Source organism: Dama dama, chromosome 4 (assembly GCF_033118175.1).
Source record: "Dama dama isolate Ldn47 chromosome 4, ASM3311817v1, whole genome shotgun sequence".
Classification (NCBI taxonomy): domain Eukaryota; kingdom Metazoa; phylum Chordata; class Mammalia; order Artiodactyla; family Cervidae; genus Dama; species Dama dama.
This window is the reverse complement of record NC_083684.1, coordinates 32,791,529-32,814,553: the sequence shown is the minus strand read 5'-3', so window position 1 is coordinate 32,814,553 and position 23,025 is coordinate 32,791,529.

The window sequence follows — 23,025 nt, the reverse complement described above, 5'->3', positions numbered from 1 at the left end:
AATGCCATGGACTGTGGTCCACCAGGCTCCTCTATCCATGGAATTTCCCAGGCAAGAATACTGCAGTGGGTTACTGTTTCCTGCTCCAGGGTATCTTCCTGACCCAGGGATCGAACCCATATCTCTTGCTTCTCCTGCATTGGTAGGTAGATGCTGTACCACTAAGCCACCTGAAAAGCATAGGAGGAGCAGACGTACAAGAGCCAACATAGATGCCATCCCAGCCTGATTTTAAGCATCCTCTCTAATGCTTCCTGGAGCAACAATGCCTGCCACAGATGCCTCTGAAACAGGCCTTTTCTATTATAAATACTACCATGATTCTTCATCAAGCCTCCTAGAGTTTAGTTTCTCTAAGGAGTCAACAGCCAGTTTTCAACAAGAGCATGTGGATAAACAGAGCAGGGATCTATGCCATTATTGGACTACCTTCACCATATCTCCTTGCTAAAACATCCCTTCTCTACTGTTTGAAAGTTTCTCTTTCTCCAGGAAGGGATACTTCTTTCTCTCTAATCCTTTGACCTTCCTTCTAGGATTATCCAACATCATCATCCATTAAATTACAAGGTTTCAATAGTTTAAAGATCTATTAATTCTAGCTGGGGACAAGGGTAACTTAAGACTTTCAGAAATCAAAGACTTCATTCTCTAGAACAGAAGGGAAGTTTTCCTCTCATTATCTTAAACATCTTACAGCATCTAAAACCAAACACTAATTTATATCTCAAAGGATTATCACATGAAACCTATTATGAGCTTTGTAATAAAGCAAATAACTATATTCTTCATTTTATGCTTATGAGTATTAGAATTATTAGTTATATAAAGCATAAAATTGACCTGAAATTCCAAAACATAAAGCAGTAAAATGAATACAAAATTTGTGCCACACTTTGTCAGTAGAAAATGTCTTGTCTATGTCTTTGTGTTTGAATGATGGAAATTATTTAGTTTAGAGTATCTCTGTACCTCTATACTTATTACTATTTTATATGTATATTTATTAGGAAATTGTGTAGTTCCTCTTTTCTCCAGGAATATAAAATTATTTTGTCATTACCTTTAAGCAAGCATCAATTTATCCAGTATGTGATAAAAAATAGTGATTTTAATACATTACTATATACCATCTTGATATATATCTTTAAATTGGAAATTAATGCTATATTTGGTTGTTTGTGATGTAGAATTGGATACGGCAGTGTTTCCTTCCTAATGGTATATTTCAAAACAATATAAATGTTATTTATGTTTTCCAAGAAAATATTTTCCATGTAACATTTGCCATTATCATCTATGAGGAATTGAGAACACCTGATGCTAGAATATATATATATATATATATACACACACATATATATATCTAGATATATCTAGATATATATAAGTAATAACTTAGTTGTTTCTAAATGTTACCTTCAGTTCAGTTCAGTCGCTCAGTCGTGTCCGACTCTGCGACCCCATGAATCGTAGCACGCCAGGCCTCCCTGTCCATCACCAACTCCCGGGGTTTACCCAAACTCATGTCCCTCAAGTTGGTGATGCCATCTAGCCATCTCGTCCTCTGTCATCCCCTCCTCCTGCCCCCAATCCCTCCCAGCATCAGGATCTTTTCCAATGAGTCAACTCTTTGCATGAGGTGGCCAAAGTATTGGAATTTCAGCTTCAGCATCAGTCCTTCCAATGAACACCCAGGACTGATCTCCTTTAGGATGGACTGGTTGGATGTGGGGTAGCTCCTCTCGGCCGCTCCTGTGCCGTAGCAGCCTGGCATTCTCGGTCACCACCCCTGACCTTGGGGGAGGCATAGCTCCTAGATGTTACCTTAAAAGACAGAGAAAAAGCAGAAACCCAGAAGCCAATCAAAACTTGGCTGGAAAAAAAAAAAAAACTGGAAAATGTCCAGCCATAGTTTGCATTTTCCTTGAAATTGGCATAATGAAAATTATTGAAAGTACAGAAATAATGCCTTTCCATACACTTATGTTCACATTAATTAGCAAGCTAAAGGATACAGTATGTTTGTGTATATGATGTGTTTAGAAAAAAAGAAGATTCATCTATATATATAAGTGAATCACTTTGTTATACACCTGAAACAGTTGCCAATCAACTGTTTTCCAACATAAAATAAAAAGCTTCAAAAAAACAATTTTCTATGCAGTGTTCCTCATGCTAACAATGTAAATTTGGTTCTCACACTACCCATTGTTATTGTCATGAACCAAGTGTCTCTGAACACAATCCCGGAAGAAGTGGTCTAGTGTCACTAGCATGCTTGCACAGCTATGGAAAGAACACAACAGAATATGCTACATTATTATTATTATGCTACAATATTTCAACAAGAGTATGTGAAATAGTGCAGGGATCTACACCATTCTTGAACTACCTTCACCATATCTCCTTGCCAAAACAGCTGCTCATCCTTTCTCTACTGTTTGCAAGTTTCTTCTTCTCCAGGAAGGCATACTTCTGTCTCTCTAATCCTTGGACCTTCCTTCTAGGATTATCCAACATCATTATCCATTAAATTACAAGGTTTCAATAGTTTAAAGGTTTATTAATTCTAGCTGGGGAGAAGTGTAACTTCAGACTTTCAGAAATCAAAGACTTCATACTCTAGAATAGGAGAAAGGAAGTTTTCCATCCCTGTGGTTGGAGCTAAGAGCCCTTCACTATAGCCTTGCCATTAATTGCACAGATTTCTGGATCACCAAACTTTACTCAAAGATTTCTTTTAAAAATTATAAACTAAACAGGTTAAAAGTGTAAGGACATTCACAGTAATATGCGTGGTCATTACGGTAAAATCAGCATGGTCTGAAATTTAACGATTTTCCATAAATATTAATTTAAAAACAACTTTTGCTCACAGTGAGTCAGTTTAACCTCCTGATGCAAAATCAGTATATAGGATTTTTGTCATCTAACTCCACATGATCTTAATCCAATTTCTCATTAGCATTTATTTCCTCATTAGTTTTTAAATGACTTTTTGAGTCCTCAGAAGATGAGATGGAAATCAATTAATAAATAAATATTTCATCCATTCCTCTTCATTTTGATTGACTCCACAATCACAAGGAAACTTTTTGATTTTACAATTTGCCTTGCAGAAGCTCTAAAGATATCTCTGTAGACAGATATTTAAGATACAGAAATTCTAAGATTGTATCTGATTATATAATTGTATTACAGCTTCTCTGAGTTACCTGTTTGCTACATCTTATCCATGTGACACTACACTTTATCATACTTTAATTCATATTCAGCTTTTCTGGCCCAACCTCAACATAGTCTGAATCGATATGCCATCTGATGATGGATTTTAAAAACGGCCATGGTTCAAACATAGCTACGGGATTTTGAAATTATATTATATATCAGTTAATGATATGTCAGTACAGATAAAAACTGTTTAGAAGCCTACTAGCTACATAATCATTTAGTGTGGGAATCCTGGAAATTTAGAGAAAGATCTGATAGTCAGAAATCCTGATTTTGCTGGGTTTTTTATATCGAACAGCTTTAAGTGATATTGTGGATTATTGCTGATTTGTATAGATAGTGGAGTTATGCATTTACAAAGGAACCATAACCATCTTAAAGTCAGTTAATGGAGAATCAAATCCAGAACAAAGGAAGAGGTAATGGAATGAAACAGTTATAAAAACAGAAAAATAATTAAAAATTACAAAAACAAACACTCTTAAGAATCTCCTGCTTTTTGCCAGTTAAATTCAAAGAAGTAAATGGAGAGGAAAACAAGGAGAGAAAAAGAGACTACTTTGTGGGAATACTTCATGCCATTTAATTAACCATAGAGGGAAGATGCTTTGCTTCATTATTTCACTGGTACTTTATCATAAAAGAAAGTGTTCCTTTTCTAAGTAAACTGGTAATTCCCCTTTATTTACACTGTAGGTTGGATAGGAAGAGACTCCCTGCTCTCCTTAAGGGCCACAGAATATACTCAAATCATCTTTATACTATTTAATGAAGACCTGAAAGCTGAATGTCACCTTCTCAGACACTGTATGCACTCACTGATAATAGTTTCATTTGGCACGACTCAGTTGATGGCCCCAAAAGCCCTCACTTTTCAGTAACAAGGTAGAGAATTTTTAAATTATCATATAACACATTGAATTATTCAATAAATAACCATGAATAATTAATGCCAAGAAGTATAACAAAAGTCATCACAGCTGGCTTTGCTGAGAGTTTCCCTCAGAAGATAGGTGTTATTGATTTTCAAAAGAGAGATTCAGAATGGGGAGCCCAAAAGCTGTAAGTGAAGCAATTTGTATAAGAAGTCTACAGATGAATAAATAATAGCAGAACAAATGAGTCACCTCGCTAAAGAAATACTTCATAGCAGGAATTGAAATAATGTTACAGTGAATATACTTCCTCAAATGTGTGCAGTAATCATGGAACCAAGATGAGCGTCCAACTAGAAAGACCTTGGAGAGGACCTTTGCATCAGAGAAGTGAATGTTGACATAGCATCTACCAGTTGGATTCCTACCACTCGATAATTGGGTCTGCCTTGGGAATGTAATTCTAATTCCTCCTTGTACTATGAAAAATTCCTCTTTGTTTTTCTCAAAGATAATTTATTATGGGTATGGCTGGCGGGGCAGGAATGTAGAAGATAAATCCCATGAGCTTCAGTTAACATTTTACAACTGTATTCTATAATATGACAATCATGCAAAGTGAGACCAGTTATCAAACATTTTGCCCCACAAAGCATTAAAGTTCTACCTGCCTAGTCAAGAGGTTTACAATATATTCACTCTTAATGAAATTCTAAGATATAACAGGGAGACAGACATCTGAATCGGATATATGCTTGTACTTTACAAGTATATCAATACTCTTCAGTTTATTTCCATTTAGCCTCTATATTAGGAGATGTTCATGCTAAATTTCAAGCCAAAGTATTACTCTAACTTAGAAAATGGATCAATAATAATAATAGGCAACAATTTATAGCATTTACTTTATATCAAACAATGTTACAAGCCAGAGTTTGACAGTTTTCTAGTTTCTATAACCAGCCAGATAATAAATATATTAGACTTTAAAAGCCATATACAGTCTCAGTCACAACTATTCAAACTACTCAACTCTGCCTTTGTTGAGTGAGAGCAGTTATAGACAATATGTAAGCAAATGAGCATGACTGGGATACTTATGGACACTGAATAAATGGATGCTGGACTTCATATAATTTTCATGTATCAAAAAATATCCTATTCCTTTTCATTTTTTTGCAATCATTATAGTAGGTAAAATCTATTCATAGTTGCTGGGCTATGCAAAAACAGTATTATGTAGGCTCAGTCATGTCCAACTCTTTGCGTGCCCATGGACTGTAGCCACCAGTCTCCTCTGTCCATGAGATTATCCTACAAAGAATACTGGAGTGGGTTGTCATTTCCTCCTCCAGGGGATCTGCCCAATCCAGGGATCAAGCCCGTGTCTCCTGTGGCTTCTGCATTGCAAGTGGATTCTTTACCACTAAGCCACCTGGGAAGCCCTAGGCATCAGGCTAAATGTGGACTACAGACTAGTTTGTCAACCTCTTTGGCAAGTGCAGGTACACACAGACACACACACACACACCGGGTAATTCTCACAACAACCCTCAAAAGTAGTTCTATTATTATCCCCAATCAGAAGATGAGGAAATTGTGTTACAAGGATATTAAGCAATTTGTTCAATGCTATAGCAAATAAATCGAGGAGGCAGTATATGAACGGGCTTCAGAGTTTTCTTAAACACTCCACTAGGGTTTCTCCTCCCTGGAATGTGCAGACAGCACTTTATTTCTTTCATCTGTGAGAAGTACTGGAAATATGTTACACTCACTTGATATATTCTTGTGGTTAGATCTGTGACTAACCAGAACTGTGATTTAACTTCCCCCTTTAACCTTTGCCTGTATTTTCCCTTGATAACAAGTCAACAGTACCACCATTTGACGTAACCTGAAATATAGTGGGCACCTCAAAATATTTATTGAATTAAAAACTTAGAGTGCATGAGAAACAATGTCATGGAGAGTGAAGGGTAATAAGAAATTTATTTTATGCCCTAACTGATTCAGTTCAGTCCAGTTCAGTCGCTTAGTCATGTCTGACTCTTTGCGACTCCATGTATCAGAGCACGCCAGGCCTCCCTGTCCATCATCAACTGCCGGAGTTTACCCAAACTCATGTCCATTGAGTCAATGATGCCATCAAGCTGTCTCACCCTCTGTCGTCCCCTTCTCCTCCTGCCCCCAATCCCTCCCAGCATCAGGGTCTTTTCCAATGAGTCAGCTCTTCGCATGAGGTGGCCGAAGTACTGGAGTTGCAGCTTCAACATCAGTCCTTCCAATGAACACCCAGGACTGATCTCCTTTAGGATGGACTGGTTGGATCTCCTTGCACTCCCAGGGACGCTCAAGAGTCTTCTCCAACACCACAGTTCAAAAGCATCAATTCTTCGGTGCTCAGCTTTCTTTGTAGTCCAACTCTCACATCCATACATGACCACTGGAAAAACCATAGCCTTGACTAGATGATCCTTTGTTGCCAAAGTAGTGTCTCCGCTTTTTAATATGCTGTCTAGGTTGGTCATAACTTTCCTTCCAAGGAGTAAGCATCTTTTAATTTCATGGCCACAATCACCATCTGCAGTGATTTTGGAACCCCAAAAAATAAAGCCAGCCACTGTTTCCACTATTTCCCCATCTATTTCCCATAAAGTGATGGGACCAGATGCCATGATCTTAGTTTTCTGAATGTTGAGCTTTAAGCCAACTTTTTCACTCTCCTCTTTCACTTTCATCCAGAGACTCTTCAGTCCCTCTTCATTTTCTGCCATAAGGGTGGTAGCTTTACTCAAAACCAAATAATAGGGACTTCCTTGGTGGTGCAGTGGTAAAGATTTCACCCTCCAATGCAGGGGGTACAGGTTTGATCCCTGGTCAGGGAGATAAGATCCCACGTGCCTCATAGCCAGAAAATCAAAACATAAAACAGAAACAATGCTGTAATAAATTCAATAAAGACTTTTAAAATGGTCCACATTAAAAAAAAATCCTAAAAATCATAAAATAAAACCTGTAAGTTTGACAAGGTAGGAGCTCTTAAAGAATAAAAAAAGATTAAAAAATAAAACAAAAAATGCAGCCCTACAAGAGTAAAAAGCAAGCCCACCCAATATTCTTTCATTTTAATATGTGTGAGAATGCCAGAGAAGATTAAACTTCTTACTTAAATAATCAATTATACATTTGGATATTTGACTCAACTAATTGTCCATTTCAGAGTTGATCATCATTTTGAAGATTACATCTATTTCTTAGTGATATTATCAAACATGAGAAGTACAAATGCATTAGGAAAATTAAATTCAGTAAAGTTATATAGTCTAAATGACAGTCAAGTAAGTCCCCTACTTTGTCACAAACCGCAAATTGCCTCACTTATAGAACTAATTATCTCTCATCTCAGTGACTGATACAGAGCATACAGAATTAATTGTAAGATCAGTGTCATTCACAGTGATGACCACATCTGAGGAGCTTGTTCTTGATACTTAGCCTTTGATGTTTCTAGTGAGACCAGGGCTTTGGAAATCAGAAAGGAGATAGTAAGATTAATGGGCACATCATATGACAGCACAAAGAGAAAAATTAAACAAAAATCTGTGGAAAACTGATTCTTGATAATATCTCAGAAATGTATCCTAATATCTTCCAGCACTTTCTGAGATGGGCTTAATTTTTGTACTTTTGATGTAAGCCCTTTTCCTCTTATTCTGTACTAGTACAGATGGGGAACAGCTGGTCACCCCTCTCATTACAATTTCCCTCAAATATATGATGGCAGTAATTAAGTCACATTTCTACACTGCATTCTCGAGACTCAATAATTCAGGATACTAAATGGTAACATAAAATTCTTATGAAATTACCTCATTTCTAATTTTAGCCAACTAAATCACCACCTACATTAAAACCTGGATTTCCCCCCTTAAAATGGATAAGTCTGTTTAGCAGAAACTTTCTCTCGTGTGTATACTGACCCCAGATGTGACTTTGGCATCAGATATTCATCTGCTCTTTCAGCAAACCCTGTCAACATGAGAAGTATCTTTTGTGTAGCAGGCACTGCGCTCCACACTGGGAATGTGACCCAGAAAACATGACCTAGGCTAATAGTCTCTGCTGCCATGAAGCTTGCATGCAGTGGAACAGTGGCTCAGTGGTAAAGAATTCATCTGCCAAGGCAGGAGATTCACGAGACATGAGTTCAATCTGTGGGTCCGGGAAATCCACAGGAGGAGGAAATGGCAACCCATTCCAGTATTCTTGCCTGGAGAATCCCATGGACAGAGGAGCCTGGAGGGCTATAGTTCATGGGTTTGCAAAGAGTCCTACATGACTTACCAACTGAGCACACATGCATGCAAAGGAAAGAAAAAGTAAGAAACTGCACATTGTTAAAACTTCTATTAAGTAAGTAGTAAAGGTACCAAAATGAAGAATGAACAGTGATCTAAGGGGAAAGAATGTCCAAAATTCTAATTCCGCTACTCATTTGTTTGCGCACATTACCTAATTTTTCTAAGCTTTTGTTCTTTCATCAACAAAACTGGTAGATAATATTGCCTACTCCATGGGGTTAGATTTTGGATTGAGAAAATAATTATAAAGGAACTTGGGTCCAAGCCAAGGACTTTCTAAGAACCCATTAATAATAATGATGATGATTTTATCAGATAACATTCATCATCATTATTTTCAACATGGAGATAAAACTCAGAATGACCATCTTGGTCATCAAGAATATATCTGGAGGCTGGTGCTACAAAGGAAATGCAAACGTTCATATGTTTAAAGCACTTATACATAAATCAATTTACTGATTATTGTTACATAAATTGGTAAGTTATATACATAGTATGTATAAGGTGGGCCCAACTGGTATAAAAGTAATTTCCATTCACTTATTACAGAAAGTGAAGGAATTTACATCCTGTTGTGAATAAAAGGACCAATAAATGTGAAATAAAAGTAGAGAAAACTGTGTGTATTTGAAATACACCATCTCTCTTCTTTAAACTATAGTTTTACTATTGCTAAACTGTGCCAGGGTATTTGCTGGCACATCATCAGTATTAAAAGCTTAACTGGATCTCAAGCATCTAGATGATTAGCACATATTCTTTTTGCTCTTCTCTTCCTAAACCAGCACCCTTAAGCCAGTGCTCATTTCTAGTGAAGAAAGATCAGAATTGCAATGTAAGTTTCAACATTCAGTGATGGTATGACTTTGAGAAGAAGTCTCTAGGACTCGCTTTCCTCAGGTACAAAAAAAAAAAAAAAAAAAAAGAATTTTAAAAAATCTATACCAAAGCATAAAAGAGATAAAGCAAAAAAAAAAAAAAAATTAGGATATGGCTTTTCAGTATTAACTTCTCTATAAATATTGGCCAGTGATTATTCAAAGTGGCTCTGGGTAGAATAGCCATTTTGACAATATTGATTCTTCCAATCCATGAACACGGTATGTTTCTCCATCTGTTTGTGTCCTCTTTGATTTCTTTCATCAGTGTTTTATAGTTTTCTATGTATAGGTCTTTTGTTTCTTTAGGTAGATATACTCCTAAGTATTTTATTCTTTTTGTTGCAGTGGTGAATGGTATTGTTTCCTTAATTTCTCTTTCTGTTTTTTCATTGTTAGTATATAGGAATGCAAGGGATTTCTGTGTGTTAATTTTATATCCTGCAACTTTACTATATTCATTGATTAGCTCTAGTAATTTTCTGGTAGAATCTTTAGGGTTTTCTATGTAGAGGATCATGTCATCTGCAAACAGTGAGAGTTTCACTTCTTCTTTTCCTATCTGGATTCCTTTTACTTCTTTTTCTGCTCTGATTGCTGTGGCCAAAACTTCCAAAACTATGTTGAATAGTAGTGGTGAGAGTGGGCACCCTTGTCTTGTTCCTGATTTCAGGGGAAATGCTTTCAATTTTTCACCACTGAGGGTGATGCTTGCTGTGGGTTTGTCATATATAGCTTTTATTATGTTGAGGTATGTTCCTTCTATTCCTGCTTTTTGGAGAGTTTTAATCATAAATGAGTGTTGAATTTTGTCAAAGGCTTTCTCTGCATCTATTGAGATAATCATATGGTTTTTATCTTTCAATTTGTTAATGTGGTGTATTACATTGATTGATTTGCGGATATTAAAGAATCCTTGCATTCCTGGGATAAAGCCCACTTGGTCATGGTGTATGGTTTTTTTAATATGTTGTTGGATTCTGTTTGCTAGAATTTTGTTAAGGATTTTTGCATCTATGTTCATCAGTGATATTGGCCTGTAGTTTTCTTTTTTTGTGGCATCTTTGTCTGGTTTTGGAATTAGGGTGATGGTGGCCTCATAGAATGAGTTTGGAAGCTTACCTTCATCTGCAATTTTCTGGCAATGCAATCCCTATCAAGCTACCAACGGTATTTTTCACAGAACTAGACCAAAGAATTTCACAATTTGTATGGAAAGACAAAAAACCTCGAATAGCCAAAGTAATCTTGAGAAAGAAGAATGGAACTGGAGGAATCAACCTGCCTGACTTCAGACTCTACTACAAAGCCACAGTCATCAAGACAGTATGGTACTGGCACAAAGACAGAAATATAGATCAATGGAACAGAATAGAAAGCCCAGAGATAAATCCACAAACCTATGGACACCTTATCTTTGACAAAGGAGGCAAGGATATACAATGGAAAAGAGACAACCTCTTTAACAAGTGGTGCTAGGAAAACTGGTCAACCACTTGTAAAAAAATGAAACTAGAACACTTTCTAACACCATACACAAAAATAAACTCAAAATGGATTAAAGATCTAAATGTAAGACCTGAAACTATAAAACTCCTAGAGGAGAACATAGGCAAAACACTCTCCGACATAAATCACAGCAAGATCCTCTATGACCCACCTCCCAGAATATTGGAAATAAAAGCAAAACTAAACAAATGGGACCTAATGAAACTTAAAAGCTTTTGCACTACAAAGGAAACTATAAGTAAGGTGAAAAGACAGCCCTCAGATTGGGAGAAAATAATAGCAAATGAAGCAACAGACAAAGGATTAATCTCAAAAATATACAAGCAACTCCTGCAGCTCAATTCCAGAAAAATAAATGACCCAAGCAAAAAATGGGCCAAAGATCTAAACAGACATTTCTCCAAAGAAGACATACAGATGGCTAACAAACACATGAAAAGATGCTCAACATCACTCATTATTAGAGAAATTCAAATCAAAACCACAGTGAGGAACCATTACACGCCAGTCAGGATGGCTGCTATCCAAAAGTTTACAAGCAATAAATGCTGGAGAGGGTGTGGAGAAAAGGGAACCCTCTTACACCGTTGGTGGGAATGCAAACTAGTACAGCCGCTATGGAAAACAGTGTGGAGATTTCTTAAAAAACTGAAAATAGAACTGCCATATGACCCAGCAATCCCACTTCTGGGCATACACACTGAGGAAGCCAGATCTGAAAGAGACACGTGCACCCCAATGTTCATCGCAGCACTGTTTATAATAGCCAGGACATGGAAGCAACCTAGATGCCCATCAGCAGACGAATGGATAAGGAAGCTGTGGTACATATACACCATGGAATATTACTCAGCCATTAAAAAGAATTCATTTGAACCAGTCCTAATGAGATGGGTGAAACTGGAGCCCCTTATACAGAGTGAAGTAAGCCAGAAAGATAAAGAACATTACAGCATACTAACACATATATATGGAATTTAGAAAGATGGTAATGATAACCCTATATGCAAAACAGAAAAAGAGACACAGAAATACAGAACAGACTTTTGAACTCTGTGGGAGAATGTGAGGGTGGGATATTTCAAAAGAACAGCATGTATACTATCTATGGTGAAACAGATCACCAGCCCAGGTGGGATGCATGAGACAAGTGCTCGGGCCTGGTGCACTGGGAAGACCCAGAGAAATCGGGTGGAGAGGCAGGTGGGAGGGCGGATCGGGATGGGGAATACGTGTAAATCTATGGCTGATTCATATCAATGTATGACAAAACCCACTGAAATGTTGTGAAGTAATTAGCCTCCAACTAATAAAAAAAAAAAGAAAAAGAAAAAAAAATTTTAGATTCCACATAAAAAAAAAAAAACAAAGTGGCTCATCTATTCATATGCTTCAAATACAAAATATGAATAGTAGTACCTAACCTGTCAACCCTAAAGGAAATCAGTCCTGAATATTCACTGGAAGGACTGATGCTCAAGCTGAAACTCGAGTACTTTGGCCACCTGATGCAAAGAACTGACTTACTGAAAAATATCCTGATGCTGGGAAAGATTGAAGGCAGGAAGAGAAGGGGATGATGGAGGAAGAGATGGTTGGATGGCATCACTGACTCAATGGACATGAGTTTGAGCAAGTTCTGGGAGTTGGTGATGGACAGGGAAGCCTGGTGTGCTACATTGCATAGGGTTGCAAGAGTCAGACATGACTGAGCAACTGAACTGAACTGATGGTAAGGATTTTGTGCAATTAAAAGTTGATATTGGGGGCTGGAAGAAGTTGCTACTGCAAACATCCCAGCCTTAAGAAGACTAGATCACACATCGAGCTTCTGCAATGGACCAGGCATTGTAACAGGCACTGGAGAAACAAGGATATTCCCAGTCCTCAAGGATCTTCCCTTCTGGTTTGTGAGGAAATGAGATCAAGACCTGAGCCTTTGGAGTCAGAGCACTGACTCCAAGACCCTAGACTACCAGAGAACTAACCATAGGGAGTATCATACAGTGAGAACTCACACAAAGGAAACCACTTGAATACAAGACCTGGCATCACCCAACCACGAGCAGCACCCTGTGCAAGATGCCTCATTGAAACAATGAACAAAACAAAAATACAAACCCAGTCATCAACAGACAGGATTACTACCTCACTTAGCCTTGCCCATCAGAGGAAAAACAAAAAAATACTCAGCATAAATCTCACCCTACACGAAGCTTACACAAACCACTGCACCAACTTTAGGGTGGCAAAAACCAAAAGGAAGAAAGAATTCAACCTTGAAGATTGGGAAAAGGAGACCTCAAACACAATAGGTTTAAAAAAAAATAATTAAAAGGCAGAGAAACAGTGCACTAATGAAGGAACAAAATAGAAACACAGAAGTCCAAATAAATGAAGAGAAAATAGGCAAACTACCTGAAAAAGAATTCAGAATAATGATAGTAAAGATAATAAAAAACCTTGAAAACAAAACGGAAGAAATGCAAGAATCAATTAACAAAGACCTAGAAGAATTAAAGAATAAACATACAGAGACAATACAACTAGTGAAACTAAAAATATTCTAGAAGGAATCAATAGCAGAATATCTGAAGCAGAAGAATGAATCAGTGAGCTGGAAGATAAAATGGTGGGGAAAAACTTCTGAAGAGCAGAATAAAGTAAAAAGAATGAAAAGAACTGAGGATAGTCTCAGAGACCTCTGGGATAATATCAAATGCAACAACATTCAAATTATACAGGTCCCAGAAGAAGATGAGAAAAAGAAAGGGTATGAGAAAATTTTTGAAGAATTATAGGTGAAAATTTCCCTAACATGGAAAAGGAAATAGTCAATCATGTCCAAGAGGCACAAAGAATTCCATATAGGAGAAACTCAAGGAGAAACACACCAAGACACATACCAATCAAACTAACAAAGACTAAACACAAAGAAAGAATATTAAAAGCAGCAAGGGAAAAGCAACAAGTAGCCTACGAGGGAAACCCCATACATTTAACAGCTGATCTTTCAGCAGAAACTCTGCAGGCCAGAAGGTGATAGCAGTACATATTTAAAGTAATGAAAGGGAAAAATTTACAACCAAGACTACTGTACCCAGCAAGGATCTCATTCAAAATTGATGGAGAAATCAAAAGCTTTTCAGACAAGCAAAAGTTAAGAGGATTCAGTACCACCAAACCAGGGACTTATATAGTCAATACAAGAAATACAAGAGAAGAAAAAGATCTACAAAATCAAGAAAAGTGGAGTAGCAATGCTCATATAAGACAAAACAGACCTTAAAATAAAGATTACAAGAGATAAGAAAGGACACTACATAATGATCAAGGGATCAACCCAAGAGGAACACCTAACAATTGTAAATATCTATGCACCCAACATAGGAGCACCTCAATACAAACTAATAGACACAAAAGGAGAAATTGACAGTAACACAATAATAGTAGGAGACTTTAACACCCCACTCACACTAATGGACAGATCATCAAAACAGAAAATTAATCAGGAAACAAGTCTTAAATGATACATTAGATGAAATGGATCTCATTGGTATCTTCAGGACATTCCATCCAAATGCAGAAGAATACACTTTCTTCTCAGGTGTATATTGAACATTCTCCAACATAGACCATATCTTGGATCACAAATAAAACCTCAGTAAATTTAAGAAAATTGAAATCGTATCAAGCATCTTTTCCAAATACAATGCAATGAGACTAGATATCAATTACAAGAAAAAAAATGGCAAAACCAAACACATGGAAATTAAACAATATGTTTCTAAAAAACCAACAGGTTGCTCAAGAAATCAAAAGGGAAATAAAAAAATTTCTAGAAATGTATGACAATGAAAACAAACAACTCAAAACCTATGGGATGCAGCAAAAGCAGTTCTAAGAGGGAAGTTCATAGCAATACAATCCTACCTCAAGAAACAAGAAAAACATCAAATAGACATCCTAACTTTACAACTAAAAGTGGAAAAAGAAGAACAAAAAAAAAACCAAAACTAGCAGAGGGAAAGAAATCATAAAGATCCAAGCAGAAATAAATGAAAAGAAATGAAGGAAACAATAGTAAAGATTAATAAAACTAAAAGCTGGTTTTCTGAGAAGACAAACAAAATTGACATACCTTTAGCCAGACTCATTAAAAAAAAAGAGAGAGAGGAGAATCAAATCAACAAAATTAGAAATGAAAAAGGAGAGGTTGCAACAGACAATGCAGAAATACAAAGGATTATAAGATACCATTATGAACAGCTATATGGCAATAAAATGGATAACCTGGAAGAAATGGATATATTCTTAGAAAAGTTCAAACTTCTAAGACTGAACCAGAAAGAAGTAGAAATTATGAACAACCCAATTACAAGCACTGAAATTGAAGCTGTGATCAAAAATCTCCCCATAAACAAAAGCCCAGGACCAGATGGCTTCACAGGAGAATTCTATCAAACATTTAGAGAAGAGCTAATGCCTATCCTTATATTCTTTCAAAAAATTGCAGAGGAAGGAACACATCCAAACTCGTTCTACAAGGCCACCATCACCTTGATACCAAAACCAGACAAGACAACAAGAAAAAAAAGAAAACTATAGCCCAATATCACTGATGAACACAGATGCAAAAATCCTCAACAAAATTTTAGCAAACAGAATTCAGCAACACACCAAAAAGCTCATACACCATGTTCAAGTTAGGTTTATTCCAGGAATGCAAGGATTCTTCAATATATGCTAATCAATCAATGTGATACACCATATTAACAAATTGAAAGATAAAACCATATGATAATCACAGTAGATGCAGAGGAAGATTTTGACAAAATTCAGCACCCATTTATGATTAAAACTGTTCAAAAAATGGGCACAGAAGGAACCTGCCTCAACATAATAAAGGCCATATATGATAAGCCTACAGCTAACATTATTCTCAGTGGTGAAAAACTGAAAGCATTCCCCCTAAGATCATGAAGAAGGCAAGGGTGTCCACTTTCATAACTATTATTCAACATAGCTTTGGACTCCTAGCTACAGCAATCAGAAAAGAGAAAGAAATAAAATAATCCAGATTGGAAAAGAAGAATTAAAGCTCTTACTGTTTGCCAATGACATGATACTGTACATAAAAACCCTAAAGAAATTATCAGAAAATTACAAGAGCTAATCAGTGAATTTAGCAATTGCAAGATACAAAATCAATACACAGAAATCACTGATATTTCTATATACTAACAATGAAACATCAGAGAGAAATTAAAGAATCAATGCCATTCACCACTGCAACAAAAAGAATTAAATATCTAGGAATAAACTTACCTAAGGAGACAAAAGAACTGTACACAGAAAATTATAAGACGCTGATGAAAGAAATCAAAGATGACATAAGCAGATGGAGAGATACTCCATGTTCCTAGGTAGGAAGAACCAATATTGTGAAAATGACTATACTACCAAATGCAATCTACAGATTTAATGTGATCCCTATTGAATTACCAATGACATTTTTCACAGAACTAGAAAGAAAAATTTCACAATTCATATGGAAACATAAAAGACCCCGAATAGCCAAAGTAGCCTTGAGAAAGAATGGAGCTGGAGGAATCAACCCTCCTGACTTCACGTTATACTATAAAGCTACAGTCATCAAGATAGCATGGTGCTGGCACAAAAACAGAAATACTGACCAATGGAACAAGATAGAGAGCCCAGAAATAAACCCATGCACCTATGGGTACCTTATTTTTGACAAAGGAAGCAAGAATATACAACAGGACAAAGACAGCCTCTTCAAAAAATGGTGCTGGGAAAACTGGACAACTATATGTAAAAGAATGAAATTAGAACACTTCCTAACACCATACACAAAGATCAATTCAAAATGCATTAAAGACCTAAATGTAAGACCAGAAACTATAAAACTCTTAGAGGAAAACATAGGCAGAACATTCAATGACATAAATCAAAGAAAGATCCTCTATGACCCACCTTCTAGAGTAACAGAAATAAAAACAAAAGTGAGAAAGTGGGACCTGATTAAACTTAAAAGCTTTTGTACAGCAAAGGAAATTATAAGCAAGGTAAAAAGACAACCCTCAGAATGGGAGAAAATAAAAGCAAATGAAACAACTGACCAAGGATTAATTTCCAAAATATACAAGCAGCTCAAACATCAATGCCAGAAAAACAAACAACCCAATCAAAAAGTGGGAAAAAGACCTAAACAGACATTTCTCCAAAGAGGACATACAGATGGCTAACAGACACGTGAAAAGATGCTCAACATTGCTCATTATTAGAGAAATGCAAATCAAAACTACAATGAGATATCACCTTACACCAGTCAGAATGGCCATCATCAAAAAGTCTACAAACAATAAATGCTGCAGAGGGTGTGGAGAAAAGGGAATGCTCTTGCACTGTTGGTGGGAATGTAAATTGATACAGCCACTATGGCAGACGGTATAGAGATTCCTTAGAAATCTAGGAATAAAACCACTATATGGCCCAGCAATCCTACTCCTAGGCATATACCCTGAGGAAACCAAAATTGAAAAAGACACATGTTGGCTTAAAGCTCAACATTCAGAAAACTAAGATCATGGCATCCGGTCCCATCACTTCATGGCACATAGATGGGGAAACAGTGGCAACAGTGGCTGGCTATATTTTGGGAGGCCCCAAAATCACTGCAGATGGTGATTGCAGCCATGAAATTAAAAGACACTTACTCCTTGGAAGGAAAGTTATGACCAACCTAGACAGCATATTAAAAAGCATAGACATTACTTTGCCAACAAAGGTCCATCTAGTCAAGGCTATGGTTTTTCCAGTGGTCATGTATGGATGTGAAATTTAGACTATAAAGAAAGCTGAGCACCAAAGAATTGATGCTTTTGAACTGTGGTGTTGGAGAAGACTCTTGAGAGTCTCTTGGAGTGCAAGGAGATCCAACCAGTCCATCTTAAAGGACATCAGTCCTGAGTGTTCATTGGAAGGACTGATGTTGAAGCTGAAATGCCAATACTTTGGCCACCTGATGCGGAGAGCTGACTCATTTGAAAAGACCCTGATGCTGAGAAAGATTGAAGTAAGGAAGAGAAGGGGACGGCAGAGGATGAGATGATTGGATGGCATCACTGACTCAATGGACATGGGTTTGGGTAGACTCCGGCAGTTGGTGATGGACAGGGAGGCCTGGCGCATTGCGGTTCATGGGGTCGCAAAGAGACAGACACAACTGAGTTACTGAACTGAACTGAATCCCAGTGTTCACTGCAGCACTATTTACAATAGCTAGAACATGGAAGCAACCTAATGATGAACAACCCACGATGTTCATTGACAGATGAATGGATAAAGTAGTTGTGGTACATATACACAATAGAATATTTTCAGCCATAAAAAGGAACGCACTTGAGTCAGTTCTAATGAGGTAGATGAACCTAGAACCTATTAAACAGAGTGAAATAAGTCAGAAAGAGAATGATAAATATTGTATACTAATGCATATGTGCGGATATGGTACTGAAGAATTTATTTGCAGTGTAGAAACAGACATAGAGTATAGACTTATGGACATGGGGAGAGAGGAGGAAAGGGTGAGATGGATGGATAGAGAGTAACATGGTAATTTACATTACCATATGTAAAACAGATAGCCAACTGGAATTTGCTGTATGTCTCAGGAAACCCAAACAGGAGCTCTGTATCAACCTAGAGGGGTGGGATGGTAAGGGAGATGGGAGGGAGTTCCAAAAGGGAGGGGATGTATGTATACCTATGACTGATTCATGTTGAGCTTTGACAGAAAACAAGAAAATTCTGTAAAGCAATTATCCTTCAATTAAAAAGTAAATAAATTTTTTAGTAAGTTGATATTTGTAGTGAGAGACAAAACGCAACATTACTAATAACAAGAATAAACATACTATATCCACAGTAACAGTTACATCAGCCTCCTGAGTTATTTTCCATAAAATACTAGCCTTAAATCCTCCATGGAAAGGAAAATCAAGCCTTGGCTCCATGTCTGGATTTACAATGCACAGCAGCACATTAAACTCCTTGACCAGTGGAATCCCAGTACCGAGCAAAAGTTTCAGAGATAGAAATATTTCAACAAGTTAGTACGGTAGAGGCCCCACTAGTACATATTCATAGCTCTGTAGGGAATGTTTCAGTGACAGTGTAAGCATTCCTACACAAGATTATTTAGGACTCTACATTTTAGCAGTGAGACCATAAATGCATTAAAGTGCATTAAATATGTATCTTCACATGTTTAGATGCATTACAGTTTATCATCTCAAAATAAAATCTGAAAATTGCCTACTCCCTTAGTATAAATTAATAAGATGGGTGAAAGAGTTTCCAGAATATCAGCAGTATACACACACTGATTCAATTTGAAAGTTGCTTTGGAAGTTTTCTTTTCTATCGTTGCTCTGAAAACTAATGCAAAGCAATGCAACAGGACTAATCAAAACTGGAAAGTATAATGTTAACCTTACCAATATGTATTTATTCTCTGGCAATTGTTAAAGCTAGAACTGAGGATGCTTTGTAAGGGAGGACCAGTGGGAGTATAATTAAGATGATTAGCTTATAAATGAAAGCTTCCCGTTATCAAGTCTCAATAGAGGGGGAGGTTAGTCTGAAGGCAAGGTCCAGGGTGACTTTCCTTTTCAAGAGAAACATTTCTAAGAGGGAGATGATCTATACAGTCAAGACAGAAAAGAAAATACCTAAGCAAGCACTGTGAAATACGAAAACAGAAAATTGGAGAACCAGTATGTACAATCAAGGGAACAAAGATACTGGCAGCAGTAGCTTGAATTTCTGACTGACACATTTCTGGCTGCACATCTTCTTGGTTGTACTGAGTTGTCTGAAAAGCACTTAAGCACTAGTCAGTAAAGATGACTAGGACAAACAGGGCCCAGGAAACATCAGAAGCAGTCTCAGTTCTCCAGGCACAATGGAAAACTTGCAGAATTACACGCATTCATCTTCCTCTCCACTGTCCTGCCCCCTTGGAGATTCCGAGTTCAGCAATAATGACTCATCAGTATTCATTTATAAAATCAGATCAGGAGGGAAATTGTAAATAAAAGACATGTCATGTAGAAAAGGAAGGAAATAATCAGCAGGAATATAGTTCTTCCAATTGACCTCCCAGACACCCTGGTAATTGACCACAGGTAATAATCAACGTTGATCCATTTTGCAAAGAATTCAAAACAAACATTAAAACTAGTTTGAGACTTTTATTTCTGGCAACATAGCATATCAGATACGCTGAGAAACCAACCCTACTGTAATGATATATAAAGATGCTTAGCAGTATATTCCTCAAAATCTTTTGGCTTAAATAAAGGGAAATCTTCAGAATAAAAAAAAAAAAACAGTAAAACATGAGTTATAAGACAAGGTTTTAATAACCACATCAAGAATACAAGAGGCAAGGCCACAGATCCACATAACACAGAGAGAAGATCATAAATCTCTTACATTATGCTGAGTCTCCATGTTTCCAAACCTTCTGTGAAACTGTAAACAAACAAACAAACAAACAAAACAAAAATATATATATATATATCATCTCATGGGGGAACTGGTAGGAAAATCATCTTGCATCTAACTTCAAGAAAGAATTAAACCAAAATCCCAAAATCTCTCATGAGAATGCCTAATCATTCACATTCCATCATATTGCCTTCACACCCAAATTCAAGCAAAGAATTTGGTTTAAAGGATTTAGGTTGACAATGCTTCCAGCAATCTGGAAAAAGAAAATTCAAACGATCTCTGGAAATACACTCTAGTAATCTGGAACTCAGGAAATGTCTACATATAAAGTCCCAAGGAAGAGAAGCTCATAGTTAACATGCAAAAACAAATACTATACACAAGAGTCCATACATAACAATTATATGCAGAAGATATTTATGGAGCTGAAACTAGAAACTGAAAATATGAGATAAGAAAAAGATGCAATAAAAAGTTACCATTCAAGTTGAAAAAATAAAAACATATATATGATGTATACACACAAAGAGATTTAGAATGGAAATTCTAAATGGCATAAAAGACGCAGATGGAAAATCCATTAACTAGAAGACATAATTATCCAAAATACCTAGAATAAAACACAGTCAAAGAGACATATGAAAGAAAATCTGATACAGGTAAGACAGATGAAAAGTTCCAACAAAAATTTCTATTCTAAGTTCTAAATGTTGGAAGTAAAGATAATTTGAGAAGTACTATTCAAAGAAACTGGTTGAGAACTTCTCCAAACTAACAAAAGACAAAAATCTCAGCTTTAATAAATATATATCTTAGAAAGTATAATTAAAGGATATCCACTCCTAGCCAAGGAAGAAAAAGACAGCTGTTTTTTTAAAGGTATCTGTGTCTACCAACATATAGATTCTTGAATTATTATCCAAGAATTAATTATCCATTCAAAGACCAGAGTGCAGAGATGTTGAGAATGGACTTGTTGACACAGAGGAGGAAGGATGGAATGGGATGAAATGAGAGTATTGACACCCGTACTATCATGTGTAAAATAAATAACTAGTGGGAAGCTGCTCTATAGCTCAGGGAACTTAGCTTGGTGCCCTGTGATGACCTAGAGTGGTGGGATGGGGGAGTGGAATGGAGGCTCAAGAGGGAACAAATGTATGTACACATATAACTGATTCACATTGTTGCAGAAACTAACACAACAATGTAAGGCAATTATGCCCCAATTAAAAATAGTTTTTAAAAAATAGTCAATGATCTTCAACAAAGGACCAAAGGCAACACGTTGGAGAAAAGATGATCTTTTCATCAAATGGTGTTGGGACAACTGGATATCCACTCGCAAAAAAGTGAATCTAAACATAGATCCTTAACAAAAACTAACTCAAAATGGATCACAGACCTAAATATGAAATTCAAATCTAAAAAACTCCAAGAATATAACATAAGAGACAACATTGTCACAGGTACGGTAATGACTTTTTAGATACAATACTAAAGGCAAGATCCATTGAAGAAATAGTTTTTAATTTTGTCAAAAACTTCTCAAAAAAATAAAATCTTTATATATTAAGAAAAATAATTATAGTGATCTCAATATCACAGATATAGACACACACACACACACAGAGAAACTCTCCCAGGTTGAAGAGACCTTGAGAGCAAGAATGTTACATGTTGTGTTCATCTTTTTTAGCTCTAAGCAGGCACTATGGATAAAAGTAGATCTACAATCATTAGAATTTAATTGGTGAACTATGCCACAATTTTGGCATTCTAACTCAACCCCATTTAACTTGTGCGTGTATGCATACTCAGTCACTCGGTCATGTCTGATTTTTTGCGACCCCGTGGACTGTAGTTCACCAGGCTCCTCTGTCTATGGAATTTTTCAGACAGGAATCCTGGAGTGGGTTGCCTTGTAAAGTGAGCCTATATAGAAAAGCTCAAAAGAAAATATGAAAATTATGGAACAAAATATGAACAAGCATGTACTTAAATCACTGGCATTCTCTAGTTATTAATATAATCACTAATTAAAACAATTTTTAAAGATATTTGGATGTAGTTTCTAAAGAAACTGTAGTCTATCAATTAAGACACTTGAAAGCAAAAGCTAGTAAGATGTTGTGGAATCTGGGGTTGTCAAGGCCACTTAAAAATACTATTTTTTACGGACTTATAACTCTTCAGAACCAGCTCTGGCTGGAGTAGCTCTTAGAAGCACTTACTCTTTCCCGTAAGTCAGAGAGTGATGTTTCTCTGTCAAGGAGAGTACCAAAAGAGCATTTTTCTTCCCCCTTGAATTTGATGGGAAGTTAATACAGATTGACGATGGGTCATCTGAAAATGCTTGTCTCTTTTATTTTCAATTTTCCTGTGTGGAAATTGCCCATATTTTGTCTGTTTGTTCATGTCCCATGCTGTTTTGAGTATCTGAGACTGTTTCCGTGAAACAGTTAATGTCCAAAAACTGTGAAGCAACTTTACCATGTTTCAAGACTTTATCATGTAAATATTTTACCACTGTCAGTTAGTTCTAAAGCCATTATTACAAATTAGTTTAGTGTACCTAGCAAAAAATCAATTACATCAGAAAATAATTATACACTTTTACAT